The 27416-nt window shown below is 44.4% G+C and overlaps 1 protein-coding gene across 1 annotated transcript in view; it reads left to right on the top strand.

The window, feature by feature from the left end:
• Positions 1–27416, top strand: part of znf532 (zinc finger protein 532) — a 123359-nt gene that overhangs the window by 5323 nt on the left and 90620 nt on the right. Inside the window, exon 2 of the mRNA XM_033032850.1 lies at positions 22225–22295. The gene's annotated coding sequence lies outside the window, so the exon portion shown is untranslated. The remainder of the gene's footprint in view (positions 1–22224; positions 22296–27416) is intronic.

The raw sequence follows: 27416 nt of genomic DNA, 5'->3' as shown, positions 1-27416 counted from the left end.
ACAATAGATAGAACAAAGAATGCAGAATATGGTTCTCAACATTGTAGTGCATCGGTTCCACAGACAAAGTTCTGCAATGGGGTAGAGATGAATTAGATAGTTCACTAGCTATTGGAAGGACTGTTCAGAAGACTTATAACAGAGAGGAAGATGCTGCTCCTGAGTCTGGTGGTGCATATTATTAAGCTTCCGTACTTTCTACTGGATGGGAGCAGGGAGAAGAAGGAATGATTGGGGTGGACATTGCGACTACAAATACAATTGGACGTGGCCTTCACTGCTTTGGTTAGGGTCATGGATGGTTTTAGAATTGTTCCTGGCTGAAGCTGTTGCTGCCTCTGCCACAATACTGATCATTGTTGCAATGAACGAAGGATATGGGCTGCACCTATTCTTGCACAGACATCCCAGAAACCTTCTGCCTGTGAGGGTCTTGACTGTGGCCCTGAGATCCCTGATCCTCTTCCTCAAACAGTTATCGGACAAACATTGATAGAGGTATATAAAATTTTCGTGAGGTATAAGATAGGCAGACAGTTGGAACCTTGCTCTCGGGATGGAAACGTTAAAAATTGGATGATATACCTTTAAGGTAAGAGGAGGAGAGTTTAAAATGTGTGGGTTGTTTTACCCAGGGAGCTGTAGGTGCATTTGTAAACTTTTATTTAAATGGAATATTTTGTAACTTTAGCCCAACCTATACATTTTTTTAATTAGCTATTTAATTAGAGGCTATTTCATAAAATCAAAGGTAGGAGTGGGTCATGTTCCCCTTTGAATCCTAATCTACCATTCATTAAGATGATGTTTGATCTGACCTTGACCTTGGTTATACTTTTCTGCCTTTGGTTGAAACACCTCCTTCCTTTATGTATCAAGAATCTATCCAACTCATTTTTGAGTATCCTAAATTATTTGTCTCCTCTTGGTCTCTGGAGTAGACAGTTCCAAAGATGTGCATCTCTCTGAGAGAAGATATTTCCTCATCATCCCTGGGTTAAGTAGTTAAGCCCTTTTTCTAAAGCTATGCACCTCGTTCTAGATTCCCCCATAGCAGAAAGATCCCCTGTATCCGCTTTGCCAACTCCTTCAAACTTTTATATACTTAAATAGGACATGTCTCTTAATTTTCTAAAAATCCAATATATATAGGCCTATATTTTCCTATGAGCCAACCTTCTTGTGCTGTGAATCAACCTAGTGATTATTCTGCATTGCCTGATACAAGTATGCCCTTCTTTAAACGATACCTAATACTTCAGAAGTGGTTTTTGCAACCTCTTTGACATTTCCACCTCGGGGGAAAAAGGTTCTGATAATCTACCCTGTCTATACATTTTGTATGTTACTGCAGCCACTGTGGTGGAATAAATATTTGAAATGGTTGATGGTGTGCCAATTGCGCAAGCTGCTTGATCTGGATTAGGTTAAGCTTTTTGAAGAGTTGTTTGTGCTGCACATCTAGGCAATGGGGAAATATTTCATCCTGCTACTGTTTTGTTGTTGATGGAAAGTAATTGCCACCTTATTATTCATTATTAATTTATTGGTCCCATCCCTCCAGGAGATCTCCATTTCTCTTTCTGGACTGAGTTTTACCTCTTATTTTTACTAACTGGTAGTACTGCAAATCTTTCATTAACTTGCATAGTGGACTATATGAAACCTACATCTGTGGGGGTTTTCGCAGTAAGAAAGAGAATTGCGTCACATAAGAAAGAGCATTGCTGCTGTGATTATGTGATTTACAGCAGCTCTTAATGTTGTTAGACCTAAATACTGAAGCTCACTGAGTAGGTAATTCTGCCACTTTAAGGTAATTACTGGCTTTCTTTGGAGTCTATTACAGTGCAAAGTGGGATTTGCAACACTGAGTGCCAGGAAATGGTAGGCTGCCTCTCTTTGCTTGGCTTCCTGCTGAACCAGTGAGAGGCTACAGTATTCTCCAATTCTAACAGTGAAGGTAGGACACGGCAGCAAAACCTTTGAGTTGAAAGAAGTGCAAAAACCTAGTTTTGCTGGCTGGAATAATGTCAATAAAATTGAGAAATGTCTATAATTACATCATTTCTATAGTTGTGTTTTCAAGCTTTTTTTTTCTCCCTGAACTTAAATCTGCATTAAGTTGCCAAGACTAGAGGGAGAGTTTGAATAGGCTGGGTCTCTATTCCTTGGATAGCAGGAGGATGAGGGGTGATCTTATAGAGGTGTATAAAACAGGGCTGTCAACATTGAGTGAGAGTTGAGAGTGAGAAATTGTTAGGGAGGGTGTGGGAGGGGGGTTTGCCCCCTCCCACGGTAGGGAGCTTTCGCATTTTTCAGCTTGAAATTGTGCAATCTGGTGCATACTGTAGCGAGTCTTTTAACTTACACTTGAATGCAACATTTATGCTTTAAATTGGATTAGGTATGAATAAGGTTAGGCTAAATTACATTCCTAATTACATTCCACAATAGAGCCAGGCTCTGATCAACAGGTGCAGCACATGAATGACTATATTTATGTGTGGAAATCAGATTATATTCATGCTGTTATGCAAATATATAGACAAAAACACAGAGAAACATAGCAAAAGTCGGACTTCCATCACTGTTCTGCACAACTAAATCAATCAACCTGTTCAAAAGGGAACTGCAGATGCTGGAATATCGAAGGTACACAAAATTGCTGGAGGAACTCAGCGGGTGCAGCAGCATCTATGGAGCGAAGGAAATAGGCGACGTTTCGGGCCGAAACCCTTCTTCAGACTGATGGGGGGTGGGGAAAGAAAGAAGGAAAAAGGGAGGAGGAGGAGCCCGAGGGCGGGCGGATGGGAGGGTGGGAGGAGACAGCTAGAGGGTGAAGGAAGGGGAGGGGACAGCACAGGCTAGCCAAATTGGGGGAATTCAATGTTGATGCCATAAGGGCGCAAGGACCCCAGACGGAATATGAGGTGCTGTTCCTCCAATTTCCGCTGTTGCTCACTCTGGCAATGGAGGAGACCCAGGACAGAGAGGTCGGATTGGGAATGGGAGGGGGAGTTGAAGTGTGAGCCACCGGGAGGTCAGGTAGGTTAAGGCGGACTGAGCGGAGGTGTTCGGCGAAACGGTCGCCCAACCTACGCTTGGTCTCACCGATGTAAATTAGCTGACATCTAGAGCAGCGGATGCAGTAGATGAGGTTGGAGGAGATACAGGTGAACCTTTGTCGCACCTGGAACGACTGCTTGGGACCTTGAATGGAGTCGAGGGGGGAGGTGAAGGGACAGGTGTTGCATTTCTTGCGGTTGCAACGGAAAGTGCCCGGGGAGGGGGTGGTGCGGGAGGGAAGGGAAGAAGTGACGAGGGAGTTGCGGAGGGAGCGGTCTTTGCGGAAGGCAGACATGGGGGGAGATGGGAAGATGTGGCGAGTGGTGGGGTCACGTTGGAGGTGGCGGAAATGGCGGAGGATTATGTGTTGTATTTGCCGGCTGGTGGGGTGAAAGGTGAGGACCAGAGGGACTCTGCCCTTGTTGCGTGTGCGGGGATGGGGAGAGAGAGCAGTGTTGCGGGGTATGGATGAGACCCTGGTGTGAGCCTCATCTATGGTGGCGGAGGGGAATCCCCGTTCCCTGAAGAACGAGGACATTTCCGATGCCCTGGTATGAAATGTCTCATCCTGGGAACAGATGCGGCGTAGGCGGAGGAATTGGGAGTAGGGGATGGAGTCTTTACAGGGGGCAGGGTGGGAAGACGTGTAGTCCAGATAGCCATGTGAGTCAGTGGGTTTATAATGTATGTCGGTCAGGAGTCTGTCCCCTGCGATGGAGATGGTGAGGTCAAGGAATGGTAGGGAAGTGTCGGAAATCGTCCAGGTGTATTGGAGTGCCGGATGGAAGTTGGTGGTGAAGTGGATGAAGTCAGTCAGTTGTGTGTGGGTGCAGGAGGTGGCACCAAAGCAGTCGTCAATGTAGCGGAGGTAGAGGTCGGGGATGGGGCCCTGGTACGCATCGAACAAGGATTGTTCAACGTACCCGACAAAGAGGCAGGCGTAGCTGGGGCCCATGCGTGTGCCCATAGCTACGCCTTGTGTTTGGAGGAAATGGGAGGAGTCAAATGTAAAGTTATTGAGGGTGAGGACCAACTCCGCTAAGCGGAGGAGAGTGTCAGTGGCTGGGTAAAGGTTGCTCCTCTGGTCGAGGAAGAACCGGAGGGCTTTGAGGCCATCCTGGTGGGGGATGGAGGTGTAGAGTGACCGGACATCCATGGTGAAGATGAGGGGGTGAGGGCCCAGAGAGTGGAATGCGTGGAGGCGGCGGAGAGTGTCTGAGGTGTCTAGAACAAAGGTGGGGAGGTACTATCCCTGATTTCCCTTGTTATCCACGGATGCACTACCTTCCCCGATTTATTCTTTTGCCAAACTGGGATGTACAATTGTTGTAGTTCATCCATGCAGTCTTTAAATGCCTTCCATTGCATATCCACCGTCAACCCTTTAAGAATCAATTGCCAGTCAATCTTGGCCAATTCACATCTCATACCCTCAAAGTTACCTTTCTTTAAGTTCAGAACCCTTGTTTCTGAATTCTGAATTAACAATGTCACTCTTCATCCTAATGAAGAACTCATCCTAATGAAGAACTCAACCATCCTAATGAAGAATGCAACCAATTGCACCCTTTCTACAATGTGTCATAGTCTTACAGCATGGAAACAGGCTCTTCATCCCAACTTGTTCATACAGATCAAGATGCCGCATGTAAACTAGTCCCATTTATCCGCATATGGCTTATATCCCTTTAAACCTTGTGTGTGCCAGTGTTTGTGTGAGAGTGTGTGTCAGTGAAGCGGCGACAACATCCGGAATGAGCGGAGACTTGGCAATGTCCGGGGAGCGTTTCCCTCCCTCCCCCAGACTTCAACCGACGCGCTTCCCCTGACCGCACAGATCGCTATGATGTGGCATAAAGGGACAAACTGTGCAGGGACTGAAGACAGCGTGAGAATTCTATCATCAGCGTGAGCGTGTGAGAATTGGCTGAAATGCGTGACTCTCATGCTCAAAGCGTGAGAGTTGGCAGCCCTGTCTAAGGCCAGGATGTGACAACACACACACAGGGAGACACATACACAACAGAAGACACACACACACACACACACACACACACACACACACACACACACACACACACACACACACACACACACACACACACACACACACACAGAGGGAGACAGACACACACACACAGGGAGACAGACAGACACACACAGGGAGACACACACACACGTACAGACACACACACACACACACACACACACACACACAGGGAGACGCACACACACGCACAGACACACACACACACACAAAGGGAGGCACACACACACACACACACACACACACAGGGAGGCACACACACAAACAGGGAGACACACACTCTCAGACACGCACACACACAAACAGGGAGACACACATACAGGGAGACACATAGACACGCACACACACACACGCACAGAGGGAGACACACAGGGAGACAGACACAGACACACACACACGCACACACACACCTTTCCTTCCCCCTCCGTCCCTCCTCTCCCTCCCTCCATCTTTCCCCCTCTCTCCCCCCCTCTCTTTCCCTCCCTCCCCCTCTTTCCTCACCCTCCCTCTTTCTCCTACCCCCTCTTCATCCCCTTTCTACCTTCCCTCCCCTATCTCTCTTTGACTCCATCCCTCCCTTTTTTTCTTTCCCTCTCTCTCTCTCTCTCTCTTTCTCCCCTCCCTCTCTCTCCCGGCTGCCCAATGGGGAGTCTGGTGGGCACGGTGTAGCGTGGATTGGCGGCGCTGGCGCTGCCGTGTGAGTTGAAGGGCAGGAGGGAGGGAGGGAGCGAGGCTGCCGCGGCGGCCGGCAGCACAGCGCTCGCAGCCGGCACTCAGAGGCGCTGACACCCGCTGCCCGTGACCAACGCGCTTCCCCAGACCGTGCAGATCGCTGTCATGTGGTGCAAAGAGACAAACTGTGCAGCAAAGATCGTATAGCACTGCTATGGAATCTTTGCTGTGCAAGGACTGAAGACAGCGTGAGAATACTGTCATTAGCGTGAGGGCGTGAGAATTGGTTGAAATGCGTGATTCTCACACTCAAAGCATGAGGGTTGGCAGCCCTGATAAAATCATGAGAGGAATAGATTGGGTAGATGCACAGTCTCCTGCCCAGAGTAGGGGAATTGAGGACCAAAGGACATAGGTTCAAGGTGAAGGGGAAAAGATTTAATAGGAATCTGAGGGGTAGCTTTTTCACACAAAGGGTGGTGGGTGTATGGAACAAGCTGCCAGAGGAGGTAGTTGAGGCTGGGACTGTCCCAACATATAAGAAACAGTTAGACAGGTACTTAGATAGGACAGGTTTGGAGGGATATGAATTAAGCGCAGGCAGGTGGGACTTGTGTAGCTGGGACATATTGGCCGTTGTGGGCAAGTTGGGCTGAAGGGCCTGTTTCCCACACTCTATCACTCTATGACTCTAAATATTCTTAGTTGATCAGAAATGAATTTGAATGTTCAAGTTCAAGTGAGTTTATTGTCATGTGTCCCTGTATAAGACAATAAAATTCTTGCTTTGCTTCAGCACACAGAACATAGTAGGCATTTACTACAAAACAGATAAGTGTGTCCATATACCATAATATAAATATATACACACATGAATAAATAAACTGATAAAGTGCAAATAACAGATAATGGGTTATTAATAATCAGAGTTTTGTCCGAGCCAGGTTTAATAGCCTGATTGCTGTGGGGAAGTAGTTATTCTTGAACCTGGTTGTTGCAGTCTTCAGGCTGATGTGTTGGACTGATCTGCATTTTATGGCTCATTCTGGTACTGTGTACTGTTGGTGAACTACCATGGAATTTCCACGATTAAACAAAAAAGGTAGGCAAGTAGTGGTATCCTTCACACAAATCATAGAATATGTTACTACTGCACAGCCACTAGTGCTGTAAAAGACTATGGTTATGCTTTTTGACAGAGGGTGGTGAATCTGTGGAATTCTTTGGTGATTGGTCCAAAGACTACCTGCTGCAGCTTTTCCCCCCCATTGCTCAAAAAGGAGAATTCCAATTCCATAGGAAATTGCATCATCGTGTGAAACCAATGAATTAGAAAGCATGTCGAGATTGCATGGTGTTTTGCAAGAAAGTGCCGAATGAATGATGCAAATCAAATGGCTGACTCCTGCTCCTACTTTTTTTAAATAATTCGTCCATTACTGAAGAGATGACAGTTTAAAAGTATTTAATTGGTTTTGAAGTGCTTTTGGATTATGGAAGATTGTTTCTTTTCACTTATTGCACCATTGGAAAATGTTACCTTTTTTATTTGATTGATATTTTCCTCAGTTTCTAATTATTTAATGGGGCATTCTTGGAAGGCAACGTGTCTGGATGCAGCCCTAGCATGAGTCCTGAAATCATGCGCCGATTAACTGGCCACAGTCTTCAGCCGCTCAGTCTGCTTCAAGGAAACATTCATCATTCCAGTCCCCAATAAGAATAAAGTGACCTGCCTCAATAACTACTGCCGACTAGCTCTAATTACCATAATGAAGTGCATAGAACGATTGGTAATGGTTTACCTTCCAGACAATCTAGACCCCTTCCAATTTGCAGACAGGAAAAATAGGTCTATGGAGGATGCTACGTACCTTTGATAGACGCAAAATACTGGAGTAACTCAACGGGTCAGGTAGCATCTCTGGAGATTTCATCTCTGAGGTTTCGGGTCAAGACTCTTCTTCAGACTTTACTCCAGCATTTTGTGTCTATCTTCAGTGTAAACCAGCATCTGCAGTTCCTTTCTACACTATACCTTTGAACTACATTTACCTCTGGTTGATCTTGACAAGAACACTTAAGTTGGAATGCAATTCATTCGCTGCAGCTTGGCCTTCAACACCAAAATACAGAATAAGGTCATCTCTCAATTTCTTGAACCATGGCCTTGGGGCTTTATTTTACAACTGGCATGCGGACTTGCTCATCAGCAAACCTCAATCAGTTAGAATTGGTCATAACACCTCCTTCCCCATGACCTTCAACACTGGTGCTTCTCAGAGTTGCGTGCTTTTGTTATTGACATTCTTGTTATTGAGGGAGTGCAGCACAGGCCCATGAGGTTAATTCCCGGGATGGCGGGACTGTCATATGATAAAAGAATGTAACGACTGGGCTTATATTCACTGGAATTTAGAAGGATGAGAGGATATCTTATAGAAACATATAAGATTATTAAGGGATTGGCTACACTAGATGCAGGAAACATGTTCCCGATGTTGGGGGAGTCCAGAACCTGGGGCTACAGTTCAAGAATAAGGGGTGGGCCATTTTGAACTGAGATTAGGAGGGACTTTTTCACCCAGAGTTGTGAATTTGTGGAATTCTCTGACTCAGAAGGCAGTAGAAGCTGATTCACTACATGCTTGCGAAAAATAGTTAGATAGAGCTTTTAGGGCTAGCGGAGCCAAGGGATATGGGTGGAAGGCAGGAACGGGGTACTGATTGTGGATGAACAGCCATGATCACTTGGCGGTCCTGGCTCGAAGGGCCGAATGGCCTACTCCTGCACCTATTCCTCTGGTTTCCTCCCGCATCCCAAATACATGTGGATTTGTAGTTTAATTGGCCGCTGTAAATTGCCTCTAATGTATAGCGAGTGGATGAAAGTGGGATCACATAGAAACATAGCATCTATAGAAACATAGATCATCCATAATCAGTACCCCGTTCCTGCTTTCTCCCCATGTCCCTTAATTCCGTTAGCCCTAAGAGCCATTTATCTAATTTTCTCTTAAATACATAAAATACACAACATAGAATGTGTGAATGATTAAATATGGTCGGCGTGGATTTGGTGAGCCTAAAGGCCTGTTTCGTGCTCTATTTGTAAACTAAACATCTTGGTCAAAGCCCCGGCATTCTCCTCTCTTTGTTATCATTAACTACAAGGTCCAAAAACTTGAATAAATTCAGGTTACTGATGAATATAATATGGTGTACTAATTATTCTTGATTTCTAATATAGTTACATTCATTTAGTAAAAAGATTTCAGCTTTCCTTATGAAAGATAATAAAATCATTTAAGTAAATTGAAGATTATTGGGGCCATATCCTGTTTTGCATGCTTTGTTTCTGTTCTAATCGATTCAGCTGAGTATATTCTCCCATCTGCCATTCTCCCAATGGAGTTTTAGCCAGTAATTAAACTCCTAGGGGAATACTAGATTTCCTTTGCTGAAATTATCAATTTTCATATAGCAAATAGAAAACCAATTATGCAATATGTGTATAAATGCCAGCATGGGAAATCTAATTGCTGTATTTAGAGTATCTGTTTGTGCAATAGGGCTTCAGGAAAGCCAGCTTATGTTACATCTAGTCAAATGATTGCACAGAATGCTTCATTTCCATATACCGTAGAACTTATGCTTGCAAATTATTTGTGGGAGGGAGTTGTGAAATTTTGACATTTCTATGGGGTCAGATTGATTAAGGGGTAATAGTTATCCAATATATACTCGTGTTTGGTTTTCATTATAAAAAGTCCTGGATGACACATGTAGAAGAATCTCAATCCCAACCTCCTTTGTGATTTGGCATCTTATTCTTTGTTCTAAGAGCCATTTCCAATGTACGATGCCAACCTCTTTAATCACTGAGGCAGTATGACAATGGTACTGTGCTGTGACTGTAACCAGTTAGTCAAAAAGGAGTGATTCAATGGAAGTGACAAAATAAAAGGAGCATTGCTTTTCCCAACAGGCTGGATACAATTTTACCGTGTGGTAGGGAAATATTGTCGATTTAAAAATTGGATAATAATGATTAAAGATGGTTGGGGAAAAAAGTTGCACTTTTTAATCGTTGCAAGATTGAATCTTTCATTATTATTTCTGCACATTGGAGTTAGTCGATAATATATTAATAATGCAGGCACCTGTGCATCTGGCTAAATGAATCACTGGAATAGTGACTTCCCTTCAAAATGAAACTGGATGCATTCTTGAAAGGAAGAATCTTACAGGGTCAGGGGAGGTGGAGAGAGTCTAATTGAATACCTGATTCAAAGAGCCAGCTTAGGTCTCCTGTATTGTCAGAGTCAGATGGGAGACTTGCACTTCCAAAACAATTTTCTTGTAGGTTCCAACGCTGGTATTAAAATTATAATGCTCAGTAGGCATATTATATTCAACAGATTTAAATATGGCTATGGATAGCAATTGGTGGAATGCTTGCACACTAGTGGAATGTTTGCATGATTGTTAACTATCAACAAAAAGGATGCAGTTTAGGGCAGTATATAATTATAATAATAATAATACATTTTATTTGGGGGCGCCTTTCAAAAATCTCAAGGACACCTTACAAAGATTAACAAGAATAATAAAACATATAATCGGAATAAAATAAATAATAAAGACATCACCAAAACACAAATTAAAAACAGAATTCAATCCAAAGACAAAAAATCAAAAACACAATGTGAAAGAGAGAGCAGCGGCAGCTAAAGCGCGCCAGTGACCACTCTCCCTTCCGACAGCCATCTTGGACACAGACTAACATGTTTACTTACACACAGAAAAAAATCATCCCCCCACAAAGGTTACCACTGTGGGGGAAGGCACAATGTCCAGTCCCCATCCCCAGTTCACCCAAGGTCAGGCCTATTGAGGCCACCTTGTATGTAGTATGGTATGTAGATTTGAATGTAGAAACCAGAAAACTAGATCATCTATGACCATTTGCGGGTTTGATGTGAAATTCCCTATTAGTTCCTCACTGATGAGCTACTCCTACGCTTGCGATGTGTTGGAGTAACTGTGTTATTTTTTGACGGGACCAATCCAATTTAACATTCTTCTGTGGCAATTGTCAGTTATTATGGATTTTCAAACAGAACAAGGAATCAACCATATGTTGATAAATTTCTAAAATGGTAAACATCTGAAAATGCTAGGTGTATGTTGTGTATGTATATATGTTGAGGAATATAAACCTTATGCCATAGGATATGGGGAAAGGTCAAATTGCTGCTATGGAATGGTGCCCTCTGTATTGGGGAAAATATGTTACAACTATACAGCACCCTGGTTAGATCATATTGAGTATTGTGAGTAGTTCTGGTCATCACAGTGCACCATGGAGATATTAACCTGTGGCAGAGAATGCAGCTTAGTTTAACCAGGGTGATATTGTCCAATTGTTAAATGATGGTTCCAAATTCTGGTATTCCATTTCTCGGAGTGGAGAAGTGAATGAAGTTTTCCAGATATGATGTCAGACATCTGGGAGATGATATTCTGAGTGAAGCTTCTTTCACCCCTTTGATGGAAGTTACCAGAAATATTAAGTGAATTGGCTACTGATACAGTTGCGAGGCAAGTAAATCAAGTAGGAAGTTGAGGACCATATGAGGGAGAGTGAGGTACAGGCCTAAAACAATTGCTCTGAGGGCCAGGATAAACATGATGAGCCAAATAGCCTCCTGTGTTACAAAAAACGCAACTGTGTAATGAGGAAACACTTCTTCATATATAGAGATTGCTGTGAAGTTGGAACAAATGACAGCACCTCTGGATACTCCGGTTTCCTCCCACGACCCAAAGACATGCGGGTCTGTAGGTTGATTGATACAAATACATCGATAGATGCTCCTGAACACATCATCAGTGATGTAACCTGGGGTCATTGGGTGTTTCGGGTCTTTCAACATCAGACACCCTCACCCAGCCGTGGTTGATCAGACCACGACGTGTGTTCAGGTGGCATTCGCTCCTCCCCATGGACCTCCTCTCCTGATCCAGAGCCATCTCGAGGCCTTCTCCGCTGCCTCTGTGGTGTTCTTGATGGCCCTTCTCCTCGCCACTCCGTTGATGCCCAGTGCACTCAAGGCTTTGTAGAGCGATTGCCCTGCAAAACCTCTGCAGCCAACCTCGATGGGCATACACCTTGCCTTCCAGCCCTGCTTGCGGCAGTCTATGACCAGTTCTTCATATTTGGCCATCTTCCTCTCGTGGGCCTCCTCCAGACGGTCCTCCCACGGCACTGTCAGTTCCAACAAGACAATGTTTTTGGTCGCCTCTGAGACCAGGAGAATATCTGGTCTCAGGGTGGTCGTGGCAATGTGCTGTGGGAACTTCAGCTGTTTCAGTTGTAGGTTAATTAGCCTCTGCAAATTGCTTCTAATGTGTATGGAGTGGATGAGAAAGTGGGGTAACATTGAACTAGTGTGAATGGGTGTTCGGTGGTTGACGTGGACTCAATGGGCTGAAGGGCCTGTTTCCATGCAGTATCTCTAGACTAAACTAAATAAATTTGGAAAATGTATTCAATAGTTCAGTGTTGAAGTATTTTAAGATAATCCCGTCCCATTCCCTTTTCTTCCCTGCTGAGCAACATCCATACCTGTGTTTCTCTGACTTAGCTGGATGTGTGTTTCAGCATAAAGTTTATATTCCTCATCTTCTGCCACAGACTGCTGTGGAGGCCAAGTCAATGGATATTTTTCAGATGGAGATTGATAGATTCTCGATTGGTATGGGTATCAGGTTATGGGAAGAAGGCAGGAGAATTGGGTTGAGAGGGAAAGATGGATCAGCCATGATTGAATGGCAGAATAGATGATGGACCGAATGACCTAATTCTGCTACTAGAACTTATATTGATAAGAGTTATATTTTTACCTCTGACTGTAAAACACCTGACTCGGGAATTTTGACATGCACAGGCTTTGTCATTGTCATACTCATTTTGCCATAATGCTCAGGCTCTTCCTGAAGCATTTTACCTCATTCATGCCGTCTGGGTGTCACTGGCCTATTCCTAATAGCATGTTTAGAGTCCGGTACAATATTTGGCTCAAAGACCACAGTTTAGGCCAAAGTAGGCAATAATTACAGATTATATCCACAAAAGTACATTCGTGAACCAAAATAAAACCAGAAAATATTAGGAATACACGGCATGTTGGGTCGTGTCTATGGAGATGGATGACTGTTGTGGATATCAGAGCAAATTAGGTTCTTACAACAATTATTGTCACTATCATTGACACTTCTGTGCTACATAACTTCTGTGATACCAAGATAGGGGGTGTTGTGGATAATGAAGAGGATTTCCAAAGTCTACAGAGTGATTTAGGCCATTTGGAAAAATGGGCTGAAAGATGGCAGATGGAGTTTAATGCTGATAAATGTGAGGTGTTACACCTTGGCAGGACAAATCAAAATAGGACATACATACAAAATAGAGAGAGTACAGAGGAGAATTACTAGAATGTTGCCTGGGTTTCAACAACTAAGTTACAGAGATAGGTTGAATAAGTTAGGTCTTTATTCTCTGGAGCGCAGAAGGTTAAGGGGGGACTTGATAGAGGTCTTTAAAATGATGAGAGGGATAGACAGAGTTGATGTGGACAAGCTTTTCCCTTTGAGAATAGGGAAGATTCAAACAAGAGGACATGACTTCAGAATTAAGGGACAGAAGTTTAGGGGTAACATGAGGGGGAACTTCTTTACTCAGAGAGTGGTAGCGCTGTGGAATGAGCTTCCAGTGGAAGTGGTGGCGGCAGGTTCGTTGGTATCATTTAAGAATAAATTGGATAGGCATATGGATGAGAAGGGAATGGAGGGTTATGGTATGAGTGCAGGCAGGTGGGACTAAGGGGAAAAAAATTGTTCGGCGCGGACTTGTAGGGCCGAGATGGCCTGTTTCCGTGCTGTAATTGTTATATGGTTATATGGTTATAACTGTTAAAAGAATTTAAGTTTCCTACATGCAGTCATGTTTTCAGATTATTCCAAGTATGATAGATTGATCTTTTTGCTACATGGTTTATTTATTGAGTTTGTGTAACTGAGCTGATTTTAAGGCAGAGCCTCCTGGAAGTGATGACAAAGGTGAATAAGGTAGTGAAAATGGCATTTGGCAAATTTGCCTTCAAAGCCAAAACATGAGTATAAAAGTTGGGACATCATATTGTAAATACACAAAATGTTGGTCAGATTACACTTGGAATATTGCTTACAGTTCTGGTCACTACACTTCAGGAAAGATATGGTAACAATAGAGAGAGAGCAGAGGAAATTCATCAGGAAGTTGAATGCAATAGACAGTTGTAGTTATAAAGAAACATTGGATAGGCTGGGCTTATTCTCACTGAAACAAAGGTTGCTTTAAAGGTTTATAAATTTTATTTTTGAGAAGCATAAATAGAGGGGATGGTCAGGGACTTTTTCCCAAGGTAGGAGCTTCTCGAAAAAGAGATCCGCAGGTTAGGTTTTTCACACAGGTGATGTTCCGCTGGATTGGAGGAAGGCTAACATCACTCCTCTCATTAAGAAGGGTTCAACTACCAACCCAGCGAATTATCGTCCTGTTTCATTAACAAGTACTTGCTGCAAATTGCTGGAGCATTTAATTGATAGTAATCTGATGCGACACGTGAGCAAACATAACATTCTTGCTGACAACCAACATGCATTTAGGAGGCATAGATCATGCGAGTCTCAGCTTATCCTGATGACAAATCACCTGGCCAAGCACCTTGATAGTAACGTCATCACGGATTTAGTTGTGCTGGACTTTTCTAAAGCATTTGATGTCATCCCACACTAGAGACTGCTTCGGAAGCTTGGCTTCTATGGTATTCGTTCCAACACGAAACGATGGATTTCCAGTTTCCTGACAAAACGCCTTCAGCGTGTGTGTGTGAACGGAAAGAGCTCCAATTGGCATCCAGTGTTGAGTGGTACACCTCAGGGCATAGTACTTGGCCCACACCTATTTTTGCTTTACATAAATGACATCCATGAAAAATTTTGCAAGTACGACCAGACTTTTCGCTGATGATTGTTTGCTGTACCGTCCAATGATGACGTTAGCAATGATCCAACCGTCAGCTGATGATGAAGATGCTCTCCAAAAGGATCTCGATACAATGGTTGAGTGGTCACAACAATGGGGCATGCAGTTCAACCCTTCCAAATGTGAAACTATGCGTGTCACCAGAAAGAGGAATCCAGGCGAAACATCTTACAATATAATGTAAATGTATCGATGGAAGAAATGTTTTTATTTGTGTATGGGTCCCATGCTGCAACTGCGTAGTCCAAATGAGGTCTAACGAGGGTGAAGTATAGCTTCTCCTTGACAGAAGTTGAACAATGATGAAAGTTGCGCCTCAGAAAGTTTAGGACACCTGTTGCTTTCACTGTTGCATGATGAGTCTGACCATTCCAATGCAGATCATTCTGCAATTTGATGCCAAGATACTTGGTTTGTTTGGATTCTTCAAGGATGCTCTCCCTAATCCAAACAAACCAAGTATCTTGGCATCAAATTGCAGAATGATCTGCGTTGTTAATGTTAAATGGTCAGATCGACATAAACTACAAGACCTACACCAAACCCAAACCAATTAGGAGCAGACCAGGGCATTCGATCCAATTTGTGATCCCAGCTACAAAGACAGATGTATACAGCAATTCGTTCTTCCCCCGCACAATTAAAGCATGGAATAATCTCCACCCTACTATAGTTACCCAACCAGATGCAACTAAATTTAAAGTAGCTCTTTCTTCCCAATAACCCTCCCTTCACCACCTCCAGTTTAAATTCCATTTGGAATATTTTGGAGGACCAAGAAACCAAGAAGAACAGGGTGGTGATTATCTGGAGCAAACTGTGAAGGAGGTGATGAAGGCAGATACAATTAAAGGCCTTTCCCTGAAATAGGATAGGAAGAAAGGAATATGGGCCTAATGTGGGCAAATGGGATTTGCCCGAATAAAGATCAAGATGAGCGTGGACAAAATGGGCCAGAAGGACCCATATCTGTACAGTACAACTCTTATTCTTATTAGAAATGTCAAGAGGAGTTTTAGAGAATTAGTGTTACACAAGAGCTTCATTTTTCAATCTAAAGGATATCTAAAGGATATATCTGTAACTGCTATAATTTGGATGTCCATTTTCAAAATGAAAATGACTTTTTAAAGTGTCTGTGAAGTTTAGGAATGGTGTAAGAAAGTGTGTCCGTATTGTATTGGCAGCAATGAATGCTGTCTCATTTTGAATTATTTTAAAAGCACACATCAGATGAGCTGTTAAGCGGGATCAAGGAAAGAGCGTTCATGTCGCAGCCCTGTTTTCACCAATCTTTCCATCACCACACACAAGAAGCGCTAGACAGACACCATTGTATGCAGATGCCGAGATGTGTGTTCAGCTCTGGCTGAACAACTTCTAATCTTGTGTGTGGACTCGAAGAAGAAGAAAATGCTATTAAGCAATTCATTGGCTTGTCTCAACAATCATAAAAATATCCCCACAGCCCTTTTTTCTTAATTTTTAATTTGTGCCTCTGAAAATTAAGGGACAACTGCAGAGTAGTTACTTTTTATCAAAGCATGCTGTGAGAATTTCCACTTCAATGACAGCTAGAGATAAAATAAACATGCGTCCATCGCTTGAGGCAATTAATAAAGGAATTCAACCAAAGAACAGGAATAGAAGTATTGTAGTTAGGCTTTGGATTATACAATTCCTGGTGTCCCCTCATTCAGAATATCCATGCTTCATAATGCTTATAATGCAGTAAGAAACAGGAAACACAAATTCATGAGTGGGGATTTGTTCCTTCCATCTGGAGGCATAATGCCAATGGCAACAACTCGTAAACATTGTTTCATAATGCGTTTTATGTGGCAGATGTGATAGAGACAGAAGGAAAATAAGTGGAGGAGTTGCGCTTCTGATCAGGGAGGCTGTCACAGCGGCACTCAGAGAGGACATGTCAGATCGTTTGCCTACTGAAGCTATATGTGTAGAGCTTGAAATCACAAAAGGTCCAAGCAATCTATCATCGACACCCCCCCCCCCCGCTACCTCGGTAGCAAGTGGGAGATAGAGGAACACATATGTAGACAGATTACTGAAAGATGCCAAAGTAGCAAGGTTGTTTTACTGGGTGACTTTAACTTCCCTAATATTGACCATAGACTTGCTCAGTGCCAAAGGTTTAGAAGGGGCGGAATTAGTTATCAGGAATTAGGCGTATCTAAGAGGGTTTCCTGAAACAGTATGTGGACAGCCCAACCTGAGAAGGCTGAACCTTGTGTTGGGAAGTGAGCCTGGCCAGGTGACAAGAAGCGTCCCGACTAGAAACGTCGCCTATTTCCTTCGCTCCATAGATGCTGTCTCACCCGGTGAGTTTCTCCAGCATTTCTGTCTACCTGGCCAGGTGACAGGTGCGTCAGTGGAGGAGGAGAATTAGGAGACATTAGCTATAGAGAGAGGTTGGAGAGACTTGGATTATTTTCTATAGAATGATAGAGGAACACTAAACACAGGTGGGGAGAACTGATAGACGTCTATAAAATGATGTGAGGCACAGACAGGGTAGATGGTCTGAACCTTTTTTCCAGGAAGTAAATATCAAATACTAGGGGACATAGCTTTAAACCGGGAGAGGCTAAGTTTAAAGGAGTTGTGCAGGACAAGTTTTTACACCGAGGCTGGAGGGTGCCTGGAACTGCAGGGATGATGGTTGGCGCAGATATGATAGTGGCATTAAATAAACTTTTAGACAGGTACATGGATATGCAGGGAATGGAGGGATATGGAATAGGTGCAGGCTGATAAGAGTTGATCTTGGCATCATGCCAGGCACAAACATTGTGGGCCGAAGTGCCTGGCTTTTTGCTGTACTTTCTATGACCCTCCTGGCCTTCAGTAGTGTCAAAGGATCCCTAGAAAGGACTGCAGAATTGCAGACATGATCCTTGGAGCACCTGTGATTGCATGAGATCCGTGAATTTGAATTTCCAAAACTATCCCATTTTGTGAATGAACAAAGAATTGGATAATTATGTGAAGAAAAATGTGATCATATAGTGCAATTGTATTGCATTTCATGATATTTTCTGGGGACCTAGACTGACCAGATGCATAGATTGCAGAATTCCCTTCCGGTACTGCTTGTTTATTTTAAGTAAAATACTGAAAATTTGAGCTGTTTAACATATTTATATGAACATGAATGATTTCTGTATACATTTTGAACCACAAAGTATGATTATTCTCAGATTCATAAAGTCATACAGCATGTAAACGGGGTCTTCAGCTGAACTCATCAATGCCAACAGATGCTTATCAATTGCTAATCCTATTTTGCATGTCACTCTATTCCTTTCCTATCTGTGTACCTATCCAAATACTTTTAAGTCGTCACAATTGATCTGCCTTAACCACCACGTAAACAGATATTCCAGATATCCACCACCCTCAGTGTGGCAACACCTGACCCATGAATATATTCATGGCTGGGATTTGAGAGGTTTAGGGGTCAGATAGGAAAATGGATTGTGGCGCAGGTTCAAATTCTATCTTATTGAAAGATGGAGCAAGAATGATAGGCTGCATAGCCCTTTTTGCTTCTATTCCCGGTAATGAATAATTGACCACAAGTAATTTTCTTGCACGTAGCTGGATGCAACTTACTTCCTCGTGCCTTAATATGAAAGGATTGTCATGTCAGAACATTAAATAGTACTCCTTCTATTGGACATGTCATTACTGGATTTTGCATAAGTGTTTAAATGATTTGCAAACCAAAATAAACAAATTGAACAAAAGGAGTGTTGTTAGCACTACTGTGATCAATAAATATAACATTCAACAGGAATTATCTTAGGTAGTCATTACAGTTCAGGAAAGATGTTGGGAACTTAATTGAGGGTGCAGAAGTGGTTTACCAAAATACTGCCTGGATAGAGGCATTAGCTATAAAGCAAGGTTTTCTCTGGAATATTGTTTTGGCTGGATCATTGGAGGTTGAAGGAGGACCATAGAAATATATACAATTGTATAATTAGATCGTAGACATTTAAAACTTTTATCACAGGGTGAAAATGTCAAAGTCTCGAAGGCATATTTTTAAGTTTGGAGGGGATGTGCGGGGCAAAATTTTATACAGGGACAGGTGGGTGCCTGGAACGTGCTGCCAGGGGTGGTAGTGGGTAGATACAATAGTGCATTCAAGAGGCTTTTAGTTATGATATTTATTTACGTATGCGTGGACAACACGCAGGCGGATGAGATTAGTTTAACCTGGCACCATGTTCAACACGGACATTGTGGGCTGAAGGACTATTCCTGTGCTGTAGTGTTCTATGTTCTAATCTGGGATTTGCTTTGCTCCTGCAGAGAGCAATGTGTTCTGGCAACTGAGTAAGCAAAATTCAGCCAGGTCAGTTTTGCTGCTGCTCGGCATGTTTAAACTCATCTAGTCAGCTTGAGGAAAGTAAAATTACCAGCTACATATTTTAATAACATCAACTTGTATTTATTTGACCCTGTAACAAAGTAAAGCATCCCAATTTGCTGTTTCTGGTGTCAAATAAAAATTTACATGAAGATATTAGAGCAGCTGGATTAAAATTTAGTAAAAGGGATAGGTTTTAAGTAGCATCTTCACAGCACGAAAAAGGAAATAATCTGAGGGATTTGTTTGTGAGGTAGAGGCCATTCAGCATGTCAAGTCCATTCTGGCTCGCTGCTCATATTTCCCCCTGGTTTCCTCTAACCCTGCAACCTCTCTCGCATGCTGGTCAACTCCCATTTGATTATTTTGCCACTTACCTACTGTAGCCAACTAACCTATTATTCACCTATTAGAAGGTCTTTGGGATGTGAGAGGAAACCAGAGTATCTGCCGGAAACCAACAAGGTTTTGTGGAGAACTTGCAAAATGCTCACATGCAGCATCTTAATTCAAAATGGAATCTGGGCCTTGGACGTGCGCTTCACAGTGGTAGATGGTCTGCTATTCAGGACTGATATGGGAAGAAATGTCTTCACTCAGAGGGTGGTGAATCCTTGGAATTTTCAAACCCAAGAGGATATGGTCACTCAATCACCATGTACATTCAAGAATAAGGTTGATAGATATTTGGATTATAAGCGAATTGAGGGAATTGAAGTTGGTACAGAAAAGAAGCAGTGAGATGAGGCATGATTGACAATAGACAATAGACAATAGGTGTAGGAGTAGGCCATTCGGCCCTTCAAGCCAGCACCGCCATTTAATGTGATCATGGCTGATCATCCCCAATCAGTACCCCGTTCCTGCCTTCTCCCCATATCCCCTGACTCCGCTATTTTTAAGAGCCCTATCTAGCTCTCTCTTGAAAGCATCCAGAGAACCTGCCCCCACCGCCCTCTGAGGCAGAGAATTCCACAGACTCACCACTCTCTGTGAGAAAAAGTGTTTCTTCGTCTCCGTTCTAAATGGCTTACTCCTTATTCTTAAACTGTGCCCCTGGTTCTGGACTCCCCCAACATCGGAAACATGTTTCCTGCCTCTAGCGTGTCCAAACCCTTAACAATCTTATATGTTTCAATGAGATACCCTCTCATCCTTCTAAACTCCAGAGTGTACAAGCCCAGCTGCTCCATTCTCTCAGCATTTGACAGTCCCGCCATCCCGGGAATTAACCTTGTAAACCTACGCTGCACTCCCTCAATAGCAAGAATGTCCTTCCTCAAATTAGGGGACCAAAACTGCACACAATACTCCAGGTGTGGTCTCACTAGGGCTCTGTACAACTGCAGAAGGACCTCTTTGCTCCTATATTCGATTTCTCTTGTTATAAAGGCCAACATGCCATTCACTTTCTTCACTGCCTGCTGTACCTGCATGCTTACTTTCATAGACTGATGTACAAGGACCCCCAGATCCTGTTGTACTTCCCCTTTTCACAACTTGACGCGATTTAGATAGTAATCTGCCTTCCTGTTTTTGCTACCAAAGTGGATAACCTCACATTTATCCGCATTAAACTTCATCTGCCATGCATCTTCCCACTCCCCCAACGTGTCCAAGTCACCCTGCATTCTCATAGCATCCTCCTCACAGTTCACACTGCCACCCAGCTTTGTGTCATCTGCAAATTTGCTAATGTTACTTTGAATCCCTTCATCCAAATCATTGATGTATATTGTAAATGGCTGCGGTCCCAGCACCGAGCCTTTCGGTATCCCACAAGTTACTGCCTGCCATTCTGAAAGGGACCCGTTAATCCCTACTTTTTGTTTCCTGTCTGCCAACCACTTCTCTATCCATGTCAACACTCTACCCCCAATACCATGTGCCCTAATTTTGCCCACTATTCTCCTATGTGGGACCTTATCAAATGCTTTCTGAAAGTCCAGGTACATTACATCCACTGGCTCTCCCTTTTCCATTTTCCTAGTTACATCTTCAAAAAATTCCAGAAGATTAGTCAAGCATGATTTCCCCTTCGTAAATCCATGCTGACTTGGACCGATCCTGTTACTGCTATCCAAATGTTCGGCTATCTCATCTTTTATAATTGACTCCAACATCTTCACCACCACCGATGTCAGGCTAACTGGTCTATAATTCCCTGTTTTCGCTCTCCTGCCTTTCGTAAAAAGTGGGATAACATTAGCTACCCTCCAATCCACAGGAACTGATCCCGAGTCTATAGAACATTGGACAATTATCACCAATGCATCCACGATTTCTAGAGCCACTTCCTTAAGTACCCTGGGATGCAGACCATCTGGGGATTTTTCAGCCTTCAGTCCCATCAGTCTATCCAACACCATTTCCTGCCTAATGTGGATTTCCTTCAGTTCCTCCGTCACCCCAGATCCCCTGGCCACTAGTACACCAGGAAGATTGTTTGTGTCCTCCTTAGTGAAGACAGATCCAAAGTACCTGTTTAACTCATCTGTTGATCTTGTTGATTGCCAGAACAAGCAGGAGGTTGAATTGCCTAATTTTGCTTCTATTCATCACATGGTTGTGTGTGAATAGATAATGGGACCCGTGGAGTGCGTGTTGGACATTTGAGGAACATTGCAGGAAGATGATGTCATTAGCCTGCAATGAGGCAGAAGAAGATGGGGAAGGAAAGATTGCCAACTGTGTGTGTTTGAAAGAGGAGTAAAGTTCTCCTAATAATGCTTGCTTGTTAAATTTAACCCCTTGGATACACAATTAAGCAACCACTTCAGTTTGTTTTTGGAAATAATGTAACGGAAGGAAATTGCTGTTATATAAAAAATGTCCGGGGCAGCTGAAATTCTTTGTCCCTTTTTCTCTTTGAATGTTGTCCATATAGTGATCATGGTAAGATTCAAATTGGACTGATGTGCTTTTTCTGGCTTTTCTCCTCTGAAGGCATTGAATCTAACTCCACGGACACGTTTACTCTGGAGGAATTTGGCATTCTTCAGAGAAATACCAAGTCAGTAAGTGTCCATTCTACATATAAGACTAATTACTGAATGCAAGAATGCTACATAGCCAGGTATGGCTTTGTGGACTGTTCCTTCCCTTATTTGGTGGCCAATTATATGCGGGTGCAGCAGATTTGATCTTTTATAAATTCTACAGTCCTAGAGTATGGGAATCTGCATTGTTTATTCCCACTTCCCCAACCTGTGAAGCATTTTGCTTGTTGTTTTGTTATGATCCACTAACCTAATTAACCAGAGTCGAGTTAGCCTCTTTAAGGAGTGAGCTTTGTACGTTCTACTGTAAAGGGACTGTCCCATTTGGGCGACCTAATTGGCGAGTTTAGAAGAGTTTGAAAAAATGTCATGTTAAAGACCTCCTTCGACTATGTAGAAGACCTCCTTCGACTATGTTGAAGACCAGTTTCGACTAGCTCCGACTAGCTACAACTAACTTCGGGAAAATTGGACACCGAATAGTGGAGAGTGAAGACTACCTCCTTCGACCTCCCTTCGACCTCCCTTCGACTAAGATGAAGGCTATCTACGACTACCTTCGACTATCCTCTATTACCTACGACTAACATGCCAACCTACTACGACTAAACCTACGAGTAAAAAATGTATCGATTTTTTCCATGGCGACCTTTTTTTACTAGAGGGCATTTTTTTACATATTGAAAAAAATGCCGCAACCTAGCTGAGACCTCGAGTACGCGGAGACCACTGTTGAGCATGAAGGAGAGTTACGAAGACCTCCTACAACCTTGTGTCGACCATGCTGCGAGTATGAGTCGAGGGCAAACTCGCCAGAACTCGCGGATTAGGTCGCCCAAGTGGGACAGGCCCTTAAGACACAATGTGACTAGTATGTGTGCATTTGTTGCTTTAAGCAATATCCCGGCTTTAAAGTCTGTTTTCAAGTCTGCCTTGACAGTAAAAGTTACAAATGATTAAATAGTTCATAAAATTATACTTCTACTTGCAATTAAAAAAGCATTAGATTCCCAAAGCACTCTATTCTGAGGTCTGCAGTGGAACGGAATTACCCAATTGCAAAATACAAGGATATACTGGAAGCTCCATGTAACAATGCAACATCCCTACTGACTTCTTGCAGTCCCTGTCTGTGATCACTCACAGAGACAACATCGCATACAGGCTGATATTGAGAACCTCAAGCCCATGTGCAAGGAGCATCCAGAAGGCTGGTATGAATGGGAGAAGGAATGTAATACCTCACATATATATATACAGGGCTCTCGCTTAACTTTTTTTCCCTGTAGAGGGGGGGGGGAGAGGGGGGGGAGGAGGAGGGGGGGGGGGGGAAGAGGAGGGGGGGGGGGGGGGGAGAGGAGGGGGGGGGGGGGGGGAGAGGAGGGGAGGGGGGGGGGGGGGAGGAGGAGAGGGGGGGGGGGGAGGAGAGGGGGGGGGGGAGAGGAGAGGGGGGGGGAGGAGGAGAGGGGGGGGGAGGAGGAGGGGAGGGGGGGGGGGGAGGAGGGGGGGGGGGGGGGGGGGGGGGGGAGGAGAGGGGGGGGGGGGGGGGGGGGGGGGGAGGAGAGGGGGGGGGGGGAGGAGAGGGGGGGGGGGAGGAGAGGGGGGGGGGGAGGAGAGGGGGGGGGGGGAGGAGAGGGGGGGGGGGAGGAGAGGGGGGGGGGAGGGAGGGGAGGGGGGGGGGAGGGGGGGGGGGGGGGGGGGGGGCGGAGAAGGGGGGGGGGGGGGGGGGGGGGGGGGAGGGGGGGGAGGAGGGGGGGGGGGAGGAGAGGGGGGGGGAGGAGAGGGGGGGGGAGGAGAGGGGGGGGAGGGGGGGGGAGGAGAGGGGGGAGGGGGAGAGGGGGGGGAGAGGGGAGAGGGGGGGGGAGAGGGGGGGGGGGAGGAGGGGGGGGGGGGGGGAGAGGGGGGGGGGGGGAGGGGGGAGTTAAAAGGCAGTCGGTGCAGAATGGATGGATTGAGGCAGGTGAATTAGTACGTGTTGGTTGGAGTGGGTAAAATTGTGAGGGGTGAGCACGGGGGATGTCAGTGGTGTTGAATGGGGGGGTTCAGTACGGGATGGATGGGGGTAGACAAAAGTGCTGGAGAAACTCAGCGGGTGAGGCAGCATTTATGGAGCGAAGGAAATAGGCAATGTTTCGGGTCGAGACCCTTCTTCAGACTGTTCCCCCCATTCTTCTTGAATGGGAGGATCAGTACAGGATGAATGGGGGGGGGAGATCAGCGCAGGATGAATGGGTGAGGGGGGGTCAGTACAGTGTGGATCGGAGGGTCTGTTCAGGATGAATGGGGGATCACTACAGGATGAATGAGGGGAAGGTGCAGGGTAAATGGAGGGTGGGTCAGTACGGGATGAATGCGTGGATTAGTACAGGATGAATGGGGGATCACTACAGGATGAATGAGGGGAAGGTGCAGGATGGATGGGAAAGGGGTAAGTACAGGGTGAATTGGGGAACCAGTGTAGGATGGACGGGGGGGTGTGGCAAGAGAATCAATGCGAGGTGGATAGGGTGATCAGCGCAAGATAGATTGGGGGGGGTAGATGGGGAGGGGAGCACAGGGAATGTCAGTGAGGACTGAATAGAGGCGGGAATGGGGATCAATGCAGGATGGAGAGGAGGGGTCCCAGGATAAGGGGGGGGGGGGTGGAGGGAAAATACAAGAGAGAGAGAGAGAGAGAGAGAGAGAGGGGGGCGAGGTGGGGATGAAGGAGGGTCAGCTCAATGATCCCATAGCTATAGGATCTATGATGCAGCTGCTTCAGAAGGGTCGGAGCGAATGACAGGTCCCGCACAGCGGCGGTCGCGATAGCGGCTCCATCACCTCCTCCTCCCGCTCCCCGCCCGCCCTGATAAGGGCCTCTGCGTGCAGAGCCGTTAGCGGGCTTGCAGGCAGCGGCCGCTATCAGGGCAAGCGGGGGGAGGGAGGGGGAGGAGATGGAGCCGCTGTTCGGGGCCCGTCATTCGCTGCGACCCTTCCTCACCCCGCACCTAGTATCTTTCCCACGCAATACAGCCGTCACCGCCGACACAAAACGTCGCAATCCTTTTCTCCAGAGATGCTGCCTGACCCGTGGAGTTACTCCAGTTTTTTGTGTCTGTCTTCGGTACAAACCAGTATCTGGTTGCCAAGCCGGGCAAAATGACTCGGTGTTTAGGTTGCCCGGCGGCACTTTGAGTGGTCAGTGGCACCCGGGCAACCGTTAATTTCGAGCCCTGATATACCTGCTTGCCCATACTACCAACTACCCACTGCCCCAACTGTGGCAGAATCTGCAAGTCTTGCGTTGGTCTCGTTCATCCTCCCAGGCCTCACAGAACTGGAGTGAACATATGTCATCTTGGATCCCGAGGGACTGCAAAAGATAAAGACAAGTAAAATTTAACATTTGATGTAAATGGGATAGACAAACAATGAAAAAGAAAATCAATTGAAAAGAGATTAACCTTTTCTGTGCATTTGATTTCCTCTTGGTCATAACAAGCAGTGATATTAAGGACCTCCTAGCTTCTGTTCTTCAATTATTAAAATCTCTTAAATTACACCCCACCATCAAATAACAGTCATAGATAGTTTAGGGCTGCATAATGGCTGGTTTGTCTGGCTTGGTGCCCAAAGAGACTTTGCTTGCAGATTCATTTTGCACCAAGCCAATTCAATTCTGAAACCTATGATAAATGTAAACTTCAACTGAAAATCAATTTTGATCAAATTGTCAATCCAGCGATATCACTATGCACTCAGCCTTTCTGCTGCTAAATGGTCATGCTGGTTTACAGTCCATGGCTTTGTAAAGATCTTTTAGATCAGCGATTTTCAACTTGTGGCTCACATGCACCCCAATTTGCTCACTGCTGCTGCTGCTAGTTATTTTAACATTCAATGTACTTGTTTTTCCTCATTTCGGATCTGCTTTGTAGACATTGAACAAAGTAGGAAGGATTATAACATATTAATTAGTAAGGTGATAGTGAGATATAACACAAAAAAAATTAAATGGTCATGGAAAATAAGTAATGTAGTTGCAGCTAGCAAAATGCAATGAGGGCAGCAGGAGTGGCCAACTGTCACAAATGTATTGAGAATCGCCTATCTTAATACTGCTGGAAAGAAAGATTGTGTGGACCTAGAATTGTGTATGCTGCACTGTTGCCAGTCCAATAGCCGAGCTATCTGAATGTAATACTGTGCAGCTATGTGCCCCAGGAATTACATTCAAATAAAATTCAGAGAATTTAATCTAAAAACTATTGCAAGAAATGCTTTGGGATAAATATCACGTGTAATTGCCATGTGCAAAATTAGAATAACATTTAAACAGTCAGCAGTGAGATAATGGAGGATATTATTGATGTTCTTTTGTGGGATGATAACAGCCATGATACCAGGTAAACTACTTTTCTGATATGTTGCCAATATAATCTTGCATTTTCACCCTAAAAGGGGCCTTGGTTTAGCATATCTCTGAAATTAAAATCAGGTGATATCTCCGCAACAGACACCTAATCCTATCTAAGCAGTTTCCCTGCTGGGCAGTTAGGTTAATCTTTAAGTAAAATGTGAGTGTGTGGGATGTGTTATCAATCAGGCGTTTGTCTTTAGATATTCTGCAGGGTGTTTTTTGTAATATTATGAATATAATGTCAGGCGTTGAGATTGTTTTAAACAAAAAAATGAGGCCTGGTGTCAGTAGGAATGATGAACCTCCATTGAATGCCTCATCTCCTCACTCTTTATGTTGCTTCAAATTGTGATAATGAAAGTGAAACTGTGCTAGCCGCCGCCTGGTGTTTTGTGGCATTTCCAACATGCTGCCGCTTTTGAATCAAATATTTATATTGATCATACATCTGTTAACAAATGGTTCCTCTGCAACATGCATCTTGCTGAGGGTTTCTAGACAGAGCTGCTGGAGCTGTGGAATGCTGTGTAACCAGAAACGTGACGTGGCTGAATGCTATCATGGCTGAAAGCTGTTTAGCTGGCCCCACACTGCCTGAAAACAATCTTTTTTTATTTTAAAAAAGTAAAGGTCCTGTATGTGACATTATAGTGTTGTTCGTCAATGTAATATATTACCATCACGGTACGCAGCAATATCTAATTGGTTCCCAAAACACAGTTCTCCTTTTTGAGATGGGT

The sequence above is a fragment of the Amblyraja radiata genome, chromosome 1 (genome assembly GCF_010909765.2).
Source record: "Amblyraja radiata isolate CabotCenter1 chromosome 1, sAmbRad1.1.pri, whole genome shotgun sequence".
Classification (NCBI taxonomy): Eukaryota; Metazoa; Chordata; class Chondrichthyes; order Rajiformes; family Rajidae; genus Amblyraja; species Amblyraja radiata.
The sequence above is the reverse complement of the archived record's forward strand: the minus strand, read 5'-3'. Positions and strand labels throughout refer to the sequence as shown.